Source organism: Diabrotica undecimpunctata, chromosome 1, assembly GCF_040954645.1.
Source record: "Diabrotica undecimpunctata isolate CICGRU chromosome 1, icDiaUnde3, whole genome shotgun sequence".
Classification (NCBI taxonomy): Eukaryota; Metazoa; Arthropoda; class Insecta; order Coleoptera; family Chrysomelidae; genus Diabrotica; species Diabrotica undecimpunctata.
In genome coordinates, this window is record NC_092803.1 from 61737306 (window position 1) to 61751833 (window position 14528).

The window sequence follows — 14528 nt, forward strand, 5'->3', positions numbered from 1 at the left end:
TTCTGACGAAGCAAAGGCCCAAACTGTTTGGACTGCAATACTGTCGAAAATGATGATAATGAAGACGATTCTGATGTTATCAGCGAATCAGATTCCACTGACTTCGAATAAAAATTTATTTGTTTGAATATCTTCATTTTTTTCAACTTAAAAAAAATTGCCATATTTTTTTTATATCAAATACACCTTAGTCGTCGCACGAAACGAAATTTTTTAATTTCCTTTCAGTTTCGTTATATTGGGCACTCTATTTAGTATAATATAAATAGTCTAAATTAAATAAATTAACAATGAAAAATATTAATTTAAAAAATTGTTTTACATTGCAAGTGAAATTTTTCACATTTTAATCGATCTGAATGCTCAAGTTGACTGACTGACGGTGATCTGCCCGGACTGTATGTGAATGAGTTGGCTCTTGACTTGATTGTGATTTGACTGTGATTTAATCTTCCCGTGACTGATCGCCTGAATCAACCATTAAGCTGTAGTACCAAAAGTGATGTCAATTCTTAACTGCAGTATCCAAAGTCAAAATAAGTTTCAATCGTGACGTTTAAATATCAATTAAGTATTATACCAATTAGAAGTGATGAAATAGTAAATATATAAAATAAGTAAATATTTTTAATTAATTTAATAGGTATAAAAACACAGAATAAAAACCTAAAACTTTTAATTGAAATTTATTAATCAGGAAAATGATTTAATTAGTAACTGTGTAGAAAATAAGGTAATTTAAACATTTTTCTTGTTTATTTAATCCTTGAAATGTTTCAAAACATTTTAATATTATCGTACTTAAGCCGATTATATTCATTTTGACATAATCGATCGGTCGATTAGGTGTTACTAAATTTAAAGCTACCTACTTTACCTAAAATTATACTAAAGTATATTTTGTATTCGGTATTCTTTTGTGTTCTTTGTTATTTTAAATAAAGATGTAAGTATATATTTGTATTATCTAAAAATATTTGATGTAATATATATACATACACACACACATATATATATATATATATATATATATATATATATATATATATATATATATATATATATTTATATATATATATATTTATATATATATATATTTAAAATTAAACATACCTCCACTAACAATATATAAATTCTAAATAATTTACTGTGTGTTTCTTTAACTTAGACCAATGTTCTTTCTTCTCAATCACTATTCGAGTCTTTATATCCATTTATACCGTCACTGATAACAACTGCGGTTGTATATCACTATTTATAAAAATATTAATACAGTTAAATAAATTTTGTGATTGTAGGTCAAATGGACCTGCCTTCTGTAATTATCTATTTTAATTAACCTTAAAAGAATGAAAAGTACGATGTAATTTACTACGATGTAATAAACTCCTTTCTTATTTCTCCCCATCATCATCTTTGGCTAGACAATCCTCTGTGGATCTTGGCCTGCTCTAAGATTCGTCGCCATTCTGTTCGGTTTCTGGCAACATGTTGCCATCTTCTGATTTTTAATATCCGTAAGTCGGTTTCAACTCCATCTAACCACCTAATTCGCGATCGGCCTTTGCTTCTTCTTCCTACAGATGTTCCTGTGGTTAGCTTTTTAGCAATCGTATTTTCTGGCATTCGTATTATGTGTCCAGCCCATCTAAGTCGCTGTGTTTTAATGTACGTTATGACATCTGGCTCATCAAAGAGCTGATACAATTCAAAATTATATCTTCTGCGCCACTGCCCTTAGTCGTTTATAGCTCCAAATATTTTGCGGAGTATTTTAAAAATTCAAATATTCCCAAAAGTCTTTCATCTTTCTGCGTTAGAGTCCATGTTTCTGCTCCATATGTGAGGACCGGCCTCAGCAATGTTTTGAATATAATAATTTTAGTTCTTCTTTGAATGTTTCTTGAGTGGAAATGCTTTTGGAGTCCATAGTCTGCCCTATTTGTAGGTATGGTAAGGTAGGTAAGGTATGTGAAGTTGTCAACACGTCCAAAGGTATGACTTCCAAAGACTGTTTCTCGTTCCTCATTTGCTATCGGATCCTTTGTAACCAACATGTACTATTATGTCAATGTCATCAGCATATGATAAGACTTGTATCGATCTATTGTAAATAGTACCGCCGTCCCTAATTCGTGTATCTTGGACTGCCTTTTCTAAGGCAATATTAAATAGGAGGCAAGCCAGAGCATCCCCTTGTCTGAGTCCATCCTTTATCTCAAAGGATCTAGAATTCTCTCCCTTTATTCTAACAGTGGCTTCTAAGTTAGACATTGTCATTCTCGTTAGTCGGATAAGTTTCTCTGGTATACCAAACTCATGCATTGATTGGTATAGCACTGTTCTCTTGACACTGTCGTATGCGGCCTTGAAGTCGACGAATAGGTGATGGGTTTCAATATTGAATTCTATTGTTTTCTCGAGTATCTGTCTTATTGAATGAATCTGGTCAATTGTTGATTTTTCTGGAGTGAATTCAGCTTGATATTTACCAACTATGCCCATTGTGTAAACTTGCAGCCTTTCGTAGAGAATATTTGCTAGTATTTTGTAAGCAGTTGTTAACAGGGTTATACCTCTATAGTTGTCACACTGGAGCTGGTCACCTTTTTTATGTAACGGGCATATCACGCCTTGAGACCATTCACAAGGCATGGTCTCATTATGCCAAACAAGAAGTAAAAGCTTATGCAGTGTCTGTAATAGGACATCGCCACCATTCTTGTAGAGCTCACTGCAAATTTGATCAATTCCTGGTGATTTATTATTTTTAAGCTTTTTAATGGCTTGAGCAACGTTTTCGATGGTAGGTGGTCTTTCGTTTGGGTTGAAAGGATTCCAATCATTTCTATTTGCTAGGGTGTTATCTGCTTCTTCGATATGATGGCCATTAAATTTTGCATCGAAAAATTCAACCCATCTGTTTAGGATTAAGGCTGTATCATTTAGGATGTTTCCTTCTACATCCTTACAGCTCCTTATTCTTGGCTTAAACTCTTTGCGCATTTGGTTTAGATTTCTGTAGAACTTTCGAGTTTCATTTTGATTTCTTAGCCATTCTGTGATTTCCAACTGCTTTTGCTCAAATTGTCTTTTTTTTCTTCTATGTAATCGTTTTTCTTCTCTTCTTAGGGTCCGGTATTCTTCCTTTGCTCTTCTTGTGCATCCAGCCTGATTTGTCTTTAGGTATGCCCTGTTTTTGTTATCTGTTGCTACTTGGTACTCCTTGTCAAACCATTCGTTTTCTTTAACTGGTTTGGTTTTCCCCAATATTTTTGTTGCTTTCTCAGTTATTATGTTTTTACATTTTGTCCACAGTTCCTCTACATTTTCCCCCACCTCCAGGCTCTCCATTTCCTCGTCCATTTGTTTCCTATACTCTCTCGCAACGGTTTCAATGCGCAGATTATCAACATTAATTCTGTCTTGTTTCGTGTGTTTATCTTTCTTTAGGTTTGATATTCTTCCTCTGATTTTTGCCATTACAAGAAAGTGGTCACTTTATACAAACATACAGCGAAATTTGCAGATAAAATCCTTATCTGGTGTGCAATTTCTATCAGGAGTGTATCCTGACCTTTTGTAGAAAGAGTGAGGGGTGAAGCTTTGAATAGTCAGAGCTATATTGATAACTGTCTTTCCAAATTGCTTCAGTTTGGCAACAAACATCATGCTAATGGCGATATCATGTTTGGACCATTTTATAATAGCATCATGCCATTATTCAAGAGATACCCAAAACTGCATACCTTTTGTTCCCAAAAACGATAATCTGCCAAACTTGCTGCAGGCTTGTCCAATAGAGGATTTTTGGGCTTTACTGTCTATGAAGATTAATCATGGAGGGTGGGTAGGAAAAGATGAAGAACAATTAGGACAGCGAATTTAAGAAAAAGTGAGAGAAATAGATCTGAATTTCGTCCAGGATGTCATGAGAGACTTTTGAAGAAATTTGCATCCAGTTTAGTTAAGTATTGTGTTATAATGTTATGATAACTAGTTAGTGTTTAAATAAATTTCTTCATTAAAAAAAATCTGATCTTGGATCTATCAGGATGTGATCTATCTGGTTAATGGTTTCGTTATCAGGGGATTTCCATGTTCCTTTGTGTATCATATTATGGGGAAATCTTGTTCCTCCTACTATCATGTTTTTAGTACTTGCAAAGTTTATTAGTCTCAACCCGTTATCATTTGACTCTTCATGTAAGCTCTCACGTCCTATAGTTGGCTGGAAAAATTGCTCTTTGCCAATTTTTGTATTAAGGTCCCCAGCAATGATTTTCACGTCATGACGTGGACATCGATCATATTCTTTGTCTAAGGCACTGATATGTTATTGAATTTGAATTCTTATCCCTGATTCTCTTTACTATACCTTTTTCTTTGCCAATCATTGCTGGGGCCCCATGAGTAGAAAGCGAAATCATTTTATTATAACCGATGTTAGATTTAGAAATTAATTCATCAATAACCTTGAATAATACTTCCCCTCGAGTGTTACCTTTCAGCGGCAATATTGCTAGCAACCCTTCCCTAAAAATCTGATACTTAATATCAAGAAATCTTACAAAAACAGACATTTGTTCATCATCAACAACGTCACATAATTCGTCAAGTGCTATGACGTAGCAAGGTGCCTTTTGCATAAGATTAAGAAGAGAGTTTTTAATATCCGCAGCTAAAATTTCCATTCTTCGTGTATTACTTCGCGCTGACAATGAGATGCTTTGAATTGTTGAGGCAACATCTTTTTTTCTTCAAAAAGTGAGTTAGCTACTGCCAGTATACATTCCTTCACTATCTCAGAATCAGAAAATGGTTTTTGGTGTTTTTTAAGTATACAGCACACACATAACGCTGCCTCTGTCGATTTTTCGTGGTCGCTCTCAAGAGTGCCAAGAGGAAAGTTTGTGTGGAACTGCTGATGAGTTGTTTCGTAGTGTCGCTTTAAATTTCCACTTTTAACTAAGACGACAGTTTTATTGTATATAAGGTACACCGGAATCGCTTGCGGCCTATCAGGCAGTGTAAAACAATGTTGTTCAGTCCATTCTCCCAGAAACTATCTATTTTCACTGTCCACTTTTTATCATTTTCGGATCTATATTAACGTAGGTACAAAAAGATGTTGTATAAAACGGACGAAAACGCGAGTAATCACAAAACAAATTAAGGGTAGTGCGGTACGTGCATGCTAATGACTAGACTTAGGCAAATTAGCAAATTGCATATTTTGCATATAATGCATAAAAAATGCAAAAATGTCAAATTTTGCATATTTTTATAAAAGTGGGCATAAAGTGCATATAATTTGATAGCATGACAATGCCAATATTTAATTTTGTTTTATATTCACTTGGTATTCAAATTCTTGGTATAGTAACTAATAAAAGACAGCGGCTTATAGTTTTGTCACATTTTTTCCTGGAATTAAGGGTTTGTGTTTGCCAGTTTATGTCTCTAGGTAAAAATTTTTATAAGGTCAGTTTCACTTGGTTTTACTTTTATTGTAAAATTGGAGGCGTAAACAACGTGTATTTTCTAATTGTTAATAATTATTGTGCTTTTAAAATGCCTAAAATAAGCAATGTTTTAACTTGGATAAAACCTTACAAACAAACCTTACAAAGAGCTATGGATATGGATAAAGTTTATTGCTCATGTTCTGGCAAAACCGTAAGTACATACTTATTATTTTTTATTTTATTTTAAAAATTTACACGATGGTACAAACAAAGATTTTAAAATTGGTGAATATGTTTAAGAAAAGTACCGACACAAGTTTCTTTTTTTCAAGCATTTTTTAAACTCCTTGCGATAAAAAATAGGATACCTATTTAAAATTCAAATCATTCAATAGTCTACTAAAAGGTCAAAACAAAAACATATCATATATTGGACTTAATTAATTAAGTGCTTTTAATTTATGCTCACAGTATTTTTTGTTTAAATGTAAACAGAAAAGACCAAGAGCCTTTTGTAAATATTTGGAGGTTCTTCCTTCTTTGCACAGCCATGTCTTGACATTTTCAAGATTATTATACTGATTTTTATTTGATTTAATTTAAATATTTTAATTTTTATGCACAAACGATTCATTTTTAGTTTATTTCTACAATATTAGATTTTAAATTTGGGTACAACTGTAGAACATTTATATTCTTGTTTAGATTTTATCTAAAAAAAAATTCAAATAGATCACCATATCAGAACTGCGAAACATTTAGCTAAAAAAATAGGAAAAAAACCAAAAAAAAAAGTTTTCCGGTGAAAAATATCAACCTTCAGTGTCCAAGTGCTTTCAGTTAAGTTCCAAAAAACAAACCGAACAAGAAACTTTTAACGAAGACTTGTGTCGTGCATTAGTATCTTCTAATATACCACTTTCAAAATTATCTCATGAAAACTTTAGTTCTTTTTTAAAAAATATTGCAAACAAAACATTTCCAGTGAACGAACTCTAAAGAAAAATAAAGTCAATTTGTTATACTCCTCAGTTATCCATAACATAAAAGCCGAAATAGGTAATATTACTTTTACTTATGTGTGGGCGAGACCACTGACTCGTCAGGAAGATACATTGTGCACTTATTGATTGATGTACTGAGCGATGAAACCTTTCCAAAATCGTATTTACTTTCCTGTAAGCAAGTGGAAAAAACCAACGCTCTAACAATATCACGGTTTCTACAAGAAGCATTAGCAAACTTTTTTCTTCCTGCTGCTGTGCCTAATGATAAATTATTGCTTATTTTATCTGATCCCTCATCATATATGGTAAAAGCAGGACAAAATTTAAAAATATTTTATCCAAACTTAATACATGTCACTTGTTTAGCGCATGGAATAAACAGAGTTGCGGAGGAAGTAAGAACAAAATTTCCACTAGTTAACAGTTAAATAGCGGGCATCAAAAAGGTATTCCTGAAATCACCTGTAAGAATACAATGTTACAGAGATATGCTTCCTGCAGTTCCACTGTCACCGCAACCCATTTTAACACGTTGGGGAACATGGTTGGAAGCAGCTAATTTCTATGCTGATCATTTTGTTAATTAAAAAAAATAATTAACCTTTTAGCAGATGATAGTTGCCAATCTTTATTGAAAGCTAAGTAAGTATTCCAAAATAACATCCTCTAACTTCAACTGTCATTCATAAAATCAAATTATAGTTTTGTCCAGAAAACTATAACTTAATTAGAATCCTCCAAATTATCATTGTTAGAGAGTACAGTTTTAATACAAGAATTTGAGTCATGGTGTCAAAACGTTAAAGGTACTATTGGAAAGAAAAATTTTCAAAAATTTAAAGTTACCATGGAAAAAAATAGTAGTTACTAGGTTCTTTCTAAAGTGGTTCAAGTACCAGCTGGGACATTTTCCGAACCCCTTAATTTAGAACCATCTAGTATAGTAAATTTGAAAAATGCCCCAGTTACATCAGTTGATGTCAAAAGAAGTTTTTCTATTTACAAATTTATGTGTTCAGATAGAAGCCATAAGTTTTTATTGGAAAATTTTGAACATCGGTTGATAATCTATTGTTACCACAATTAAAAGTAATATTTGTATCCACAAGGAATCTACGTTCCTGTATTTGGCTGTATACCATTAATTAAAAAATTAATTAAAATCCTTTGTAAAAGGTATATATTTAAAAACCCTAACGGGCTGTGTTAGACAAAACGTTTTCGGAATCCATCATTCCATCATCGGTGTCTAGGAGTACATGAATGAGTTGCTTCCATAAAGTCCTCGTAGACACACCGTCTCAGGACTTGCAATTTCAACGTGGAGTCATATGTCGCCATGTTACCTAATCCAACGGTAACTTTAACATCCTAATAATTTATAAGATATAATGTCAAACAAATGTAACTAATTATTTGTTAACGGGTTTTTACCCATATATTTAGTGGCTACATTCATGTACTCCTAGACACCGATGATGGAATGATGGATTCCGAAAACGTTTTGTCTAACACAGCCCGTTAGGGTTTTTAAATATATACCTTTTACAAAGGATTTTAATTAATTTTTTATTATTTGTATGTTAAAATAATTGTATATATTATGTATTTATATTATTGTAAGTATTTTAGTAAATAAAAAAATATTCTAAATATTGGTTATTACATGCATATTTTATAGATAAATATGCATATTTTGCATAAAATACTGCATATTTTTGCATAAAATACTGCATATTTATGCGCATATATCATATTTTTTTATTTGCATATTTGCCTAAGTCTACTAATGACCAACTAGTAAGCGACTGTCAGTCAGTGGGCAGTAGCGTTGCCAGGCCCATAAAATTTATTCCCCAAATTGTGTTTTAAAAGTTGACAGATTTTGAACAGAATTCCCCAGATTTATATATTTTAGTTATTGTAAACATACAATATTATTATAAAACAATATTTCATTATTAAAACATAATTGTTATTATGTTTATTTATCATTTCACTTCCTATTTGAAAATTAACAGCTGTTTTATTTTGAACTTGATTTACTCAGCAACCGATATTCCGCAGTTCGGTCTGCAGTTAAACCTTCTGCGGTCCGGATACGGATCGCGGTCCGCCTGTTGCCGACCGTTGCTATAGAGGTTATAATATATATTTCTATAATCCTCTAGAGTTCGTCAGCTCTCTGGGATGTCCCTTAGGCAACACTTTTTCAGTTAATTAAGTACATTCGTTTACCAAATTCCCATCAGTAAACATGAGCACGTGTTGATATTCGCCGTCTCATTCGTCAAGAGGCTATTAATTCTAATTTATTACCTTAAGCGAGACAGATTCTCATGTTACAGATCCCAACTTGCCATAATTTTAAATTAAAATTGTATCGTGTTGATTTTTAAGTTAATATATTGTGTTATATTTATGTTATAGTTATTGTTAAGTTATTTACTGGTCGTGTTATTTTTTAGAGTTTAGTTTAATTGTGATATAATGATTAAATTTCAAGAAATTCTTACACTAACAGTTTCAACGAAAATATTTTTAAAAATTATATGATACATAGGTCGTACATCAGTACGACCCTGTTTGGCTTACACGTAGTTCTATTGACGATTGGGAATTTGTAGAATAAATACGGTATAGACTACTTTACACCTAGAGATTGAGGTGCGCAGTAGTCACATACAGAAAATCTCACCGTATGATGAGTCAGTTGTGCTGCCGATGTCTGTTAAACTGCTGCCTGAACAAGATGTGGATGTGCTTGTGTGTTTGTGTATTTTATGTTTGGGTGTGAGCGCACATATGTGTCCTGTTCGATTAACAAATCGACGTTTTAGACTAGGTGAAAAGCTCGGGTTCGTTTGGAAAAATATTCCCACGAGATTTTTTTACATAATTCCTTTCACTTCTTTCAACCCCTGAATAAGGTTCAAATTTCGGCTATACGAAAAGTAGTCCTAATATATTTAAACATTTTTTTTTATTGTAAAACTCAATTTTTTTGTCCTAGATAAATTCTTATTAGGTTATTCAGATTATTATCCGAAATATAAAAATGTAATTAATATAATATATCGAAATAAATAATATAAAATATCTTACATTTTTTAAAAGTTGTTTTTGAATTATAAACATTTTAAAACTGAAAAAACAAAAAATTATCATTTTCAATGCTCAAAAATAGGCTAATTTTTTTTAATGACCAGTTTTAGAAAAAATATGCTGTCTGTACAGCCATTTCGTTATTCTACATCTCTCACCTCTTTTTTAATTTTACTTTTCATTATGTTTCCATAGAGTCTTGAGAGTGAATTTATGATATTTAACCCCCTGTAGTTTGAACAATTTTTTTATCTCCTTTTTTATAGATTTTGTTAATATGTGCTTTTGCCCACTTCGGTGGAAAGTTTATGTCTTTTATAGAATAAGGTAAACACATACACCAGTAACACCCGCAATATTGTGGGCTGTGTTTTAATAGTTCGTTTGGTATACCTTGTGGTCCGCATGCTTTTCGATTTTTTAGATTCTGTACTGCATATTCGACTTCCTGTACTGTTATTTCACCGTCTTCATCGTATTTCACTTCATGTGTTGTTGTAATGGTGTTTGTGAATTTCGATCTTGTTTTAGTCAGAAGTTGTGTGTAATGTTCGATCCAAGATCTTTCTTCTACTAAATTTATTCTACTCACTTCTTTTTGTTTGTTCTCAGGTTTTTTACCATTTTTTATACTTCTCTTGATCTTGATGACCCTATATATTTGTTGAGCTCTTCGCATTTACTTTTCCAGGAAACATTTTTTGCTTCAGTTATTAGATGTTTTACTTTTCTGTTTGATCTTGTGTATGTTCGTCTATCATCAGGGTCATTTGTTTGCAGCCCCTTCTGATGTGTATGTTTCTTGTTGTGTACTGCATTAGCTATATCATTTATCCACCACATATCGGTGCTTCATCGGCTTATATATCCATAAGCTGCTTATCGGCTTTATTTATTATCTCCTGGTAGGTATTCTGGGTTGAACAGTAGATCAGGTTTGTTAATTTTTGGCGTAACTTATATAAAAATGATGTTTAGTCATTTTGCAGTGCATTAATATTGCACTTGCATTTTCAGTGGTTTTGATTGTGCTGGTTGGTTATCATTTCGATGTAGCGGTTGAGGTCGATACTGTAAATAACATTTTGATCTTACCATATAGTGGTCATTCCCGCACTCCGGTTCTCTTACACCGGTCTCTTACAACAGTCTTACATCGTTGACTTGTATGTGTGTTTGTTGTTTTCTGATAACATAATCTATTATTAACTTAGTGTTTCTCGTTGGTTGGATCTAGGTATACTTATGTATATTTTTATGATGGTAGAATCCATTTAGAATTTTCGGAGAACATTTAATCCAGTTCTTCTGTTCCCATAATTGGAATAAATGTTCCCCATTTTCATTTATTTTTGCATCTCCCTATTTACCTACCACTTTCTCAATATATTTTTCTTTTGTCCAAGAAGAAGATAAATACAATCTCTCTACAATCCATTTTTTTTATTAACATTTAAGATTTTTACAATCTGTTTTGCAGTGAAAACAATAAGTAAAATTTTTTGTCTTTACATGACAGAGAGATGTAAGGTCCAGTGACCAAATCATCACGACACAAATTGGCTTGTTTACCGGTAGGATGCGCACATACACTGATACGCGAGCACTAGAAGCAGCACTGATCACAATAGCTGGGTGCTGTTGAAGGCGTAACTCCCACTGCTGTAGGCTCTGTCAGGATCGGTGAGGTAGGTCCAACGGGTCATGTCGCTTCAATCTCTTCGCTTGTTGGTTGTTGAGAAGATTGTGTGCCAGGGTATTAGGATGCACCCGCAACCTGTTTTGATATTGTTCAGAAGATTTTTTGCACTCTTCAGAGACTGTTAGTACCTGAAGATCTCTATGTATTGCATTATTCTGGATATACCAAGGTACATTAGCGATTGTTCTCAGAGTTTTGGATTGGAATCTTTGTATTATCATAATATTAGATTTGCTAGCTGAACCCCAGAGCTCTGAGCCATATGTCCAAATGGGTTTTATTATTGTATTGTATATCAGCAGCTTGTTGTCAATCGATAGGTGAGAGTTTTTTCCCAACATCCAGTAAAGTTTTCTGTATAAAATTCCCAATTAAAGCCTTTTCGTCCATATATGTTTGGTCCAAGTTAGACGTTTGTCAAGGTCCTAAGTATTTTACGTCATGCTTTTGGGGCAAAGGATGTCCATTGAGGTTAACTTGTGGACATGTACCTCTTCTTAGAGTGAATGTAATTTGTGTGGATTTTGAGGGGTTTACTCTAATTCTCCAGAGTTTAAGCCATCCATTTGTTTTGTTCAGATGTAGTTACAGTCTCTCTGATGCTATTATTGGGTTGCTATGAGAGGCCAAGAAAGCAGTATCATCTGCGAATGTTGCAAGCGTTATGTTATTGTTTATTGGCAAGTCAGCCGTATATATCAGGTACAGAATCGGTCCGAGCACACTACCCTGAGGTACACCAGATAGGATGGGGTAGAGTTTTGTATAGGCTTCACTATATTTTACCAGATATCTCCTTTCTGTAAGGTATGATTGAAGAAGTTTAAAGTAAGGGTAAGGTAAATTTTTCTTTAATTTGTACAGAAGTCCTGTATGCCACACCTTGTCAAAAGCTTGAGAGGCGTCTGTATGTTGTTTTCTGATAACATAATCTATTATTGACTTAGTGTTTCTCGTTGGTTGGATCCAGGTATACTTATGTATATTTTTATGATGGTAGAATCCATTTAGAATTTTCGGAGAACATTTAATCCAATTCTGCTCTTCCCATAATTGGAATAAATGTTCCCCATTTTCATTTATTTTTGCATCTCCCTATTTACCTACCACTTTCTCAATATATTTTTCTTCTGTCCAAGCAATAAACTCTTCCAACAGTACAATTTGCGGCTATTTATATTATCAATGAGTTCTGATAAGGTTTCGTAGAATGAAAAATGAAAAATGTATAAATATTATATTTTGATTAACTGACGATTTTTCTTGATATCATATACTCACTCATATCAATCAGACCTAGATGATACATCGTATGAAGATAAATACAATCTCTCTAGAATCCATATAAAGGTATAAAAAATTGTTTTAAAATATTACCATTTCACACACTACTGTTGTTGTTTATAAAATGGGTTTTAGTAAAAATATCCTCTAATTTTTTAAACTATCAGACAATTTTTCCATGTGTCATATTTACCAGATATATTACAGACTAGATTCGCTTTTTGCGGGGTTAACCCGTCAGATAATTTGTTATTAACAATTTAATTGTTTAAATAATTGTATCGGCTAAACTATTGAATATATTTAATTTTATCAAAATAAAAATTGTTCTTAAAAAAAATTAACAAAATGGCGTTTGGTATACTTTGATCCAATTGTTCGAACCGGAGTTATAACAAATTTGGTCAAAAACAATTGCAAAATAGGCATTCGATGGGGCTTTCCAAGTATAACTTTATGCGTTTTAACTTTCAAAACATTCTTATTTTAACCCCTTAACGCCCGAACTTACAAAAAATAAATACAAAAAATTAAAATCTACTAACGTTATTAAAAATGGCCAAATCAAGAAGTTCTAGTAATGAAAAAATGTTCATAAAAACATGTTATTTGGATATTTTAGGGGGATTGATGCACATTTGATACTATCGTCATTAAAGCTTTGAATTTATTTATTAAAATACATACTTTTTTTTGAATATTGTTGTTATTTAGTTTTATCTCTGTTAATTATTTTGTATGAAGTTGTTTAAAACAATTTGAATTTTTATTTAGACATAGATTCACATTACACTTTTCACAAGCCACATTGGTTTGGCCTCTACCATTTGGTTTATTGCATCTTTGTTTTGCATATTTGATGACAAGCCAATAAGAAACTTCATCTGTTCTAATATTTTGCCAAAGAAAAAGTGAAGTTGGACCCTCCTTTTTCTTTTTTTATAATCGTTTTGTAACGATCCAGTAGATGGTTGACCTCTTTTGCGAATACCTATATCTTTTCCCTCCCAACATAACGATTCTGCTATTTTAGTGTGGAATTTGAGCAGGTCCATTTGTTGCTTTTTTCCACTCCCAAATAATTACAGTCACGATGGTATAGGAGTCAAGCATTGACAATAGCAAGATCCATAAAGTGGAAAATTAATCGATGGTGCTACTAGACCAAATATGGATTCTGTAGTAAGCAATTAGACTGTCCAATATGTCGACTCCTCCCATAAAAGAATTATAAACTGGTATAATTTTTGGGTAGCAAATTTCAACATAAGCTTTTAATTTTCGGTTCCATCTTTTTATGGTAGGTGTAGGCAGAGCATGAGATAAAGTGCTGGCTAATGTAACACCCCTATTATTAAACCACTGTAAAGCTCGTATATTCGTATTTTATATAGTAGTTTCGTTTTCTTTTTAGCTTCCTCCGCCTCTTTTCTTCAATATGTCATCTGTTAGCACTTCCAAACCAGAAAATCTATTTACTTGAATTGTCCCCAAACCTTGTTTAGAAAGTTCCACTAGAAGTTTTAAAGACGAAGACCAATTATTAAAATAAATTATGTGATTTACATTTTTTTCGTAAGGTTTGTACTAATTTCAAAACAATATTTGTACTAGATCCTCAGTCTACAAAATCTAGATGTTTATCAATTTTACCAGTATATATGTGTTAAAAGCATGTTCAAGTCTATTACTATCACAAATTATGAATATTTTGTAACCCCATTTATATGGATTATTGGGAAGATATTGCTTCAAATCTAATTGTCCCTAGAACGGAACCATCTGCTCGTCAATACTGAGCATTTGCTCTTAAGGAATCTGTAAGAAGGATTCTAATAGTTTGTTTATTAGTGGTCTAATTTTATTTAATTTATTACGATTTTCATCAGTATGTTCAGGTGCTTTAGAATTATCATCTAGATAAAGTTGCTTTTCTATTTCTTTTCACCTATCCCTACTCAT

The 14528-nt window shown here is 32.5% G+C and overlaps 1 protein-coding gene across 1 annotated transcript in view; it reads left to right on the forward strand.

Moving 5' to 3' along the window:
• Positions 1-815: 815 nt before the first annotated feature.
• The window catches only part of LOC140450160 (fatty acid synthase-like), a 126461-nt gene continuing 112748 nt past the window's right edge, over positions 816-14528 (forward strand). The window contains exon 1 of the mRNA XM_072543613.1: positions 816-946. The gene's annotated coding sequence lies outside the window, so the exon portion shown is untranslated. The remainder of the gene's footprint in view (positions 947-14528) is intronic.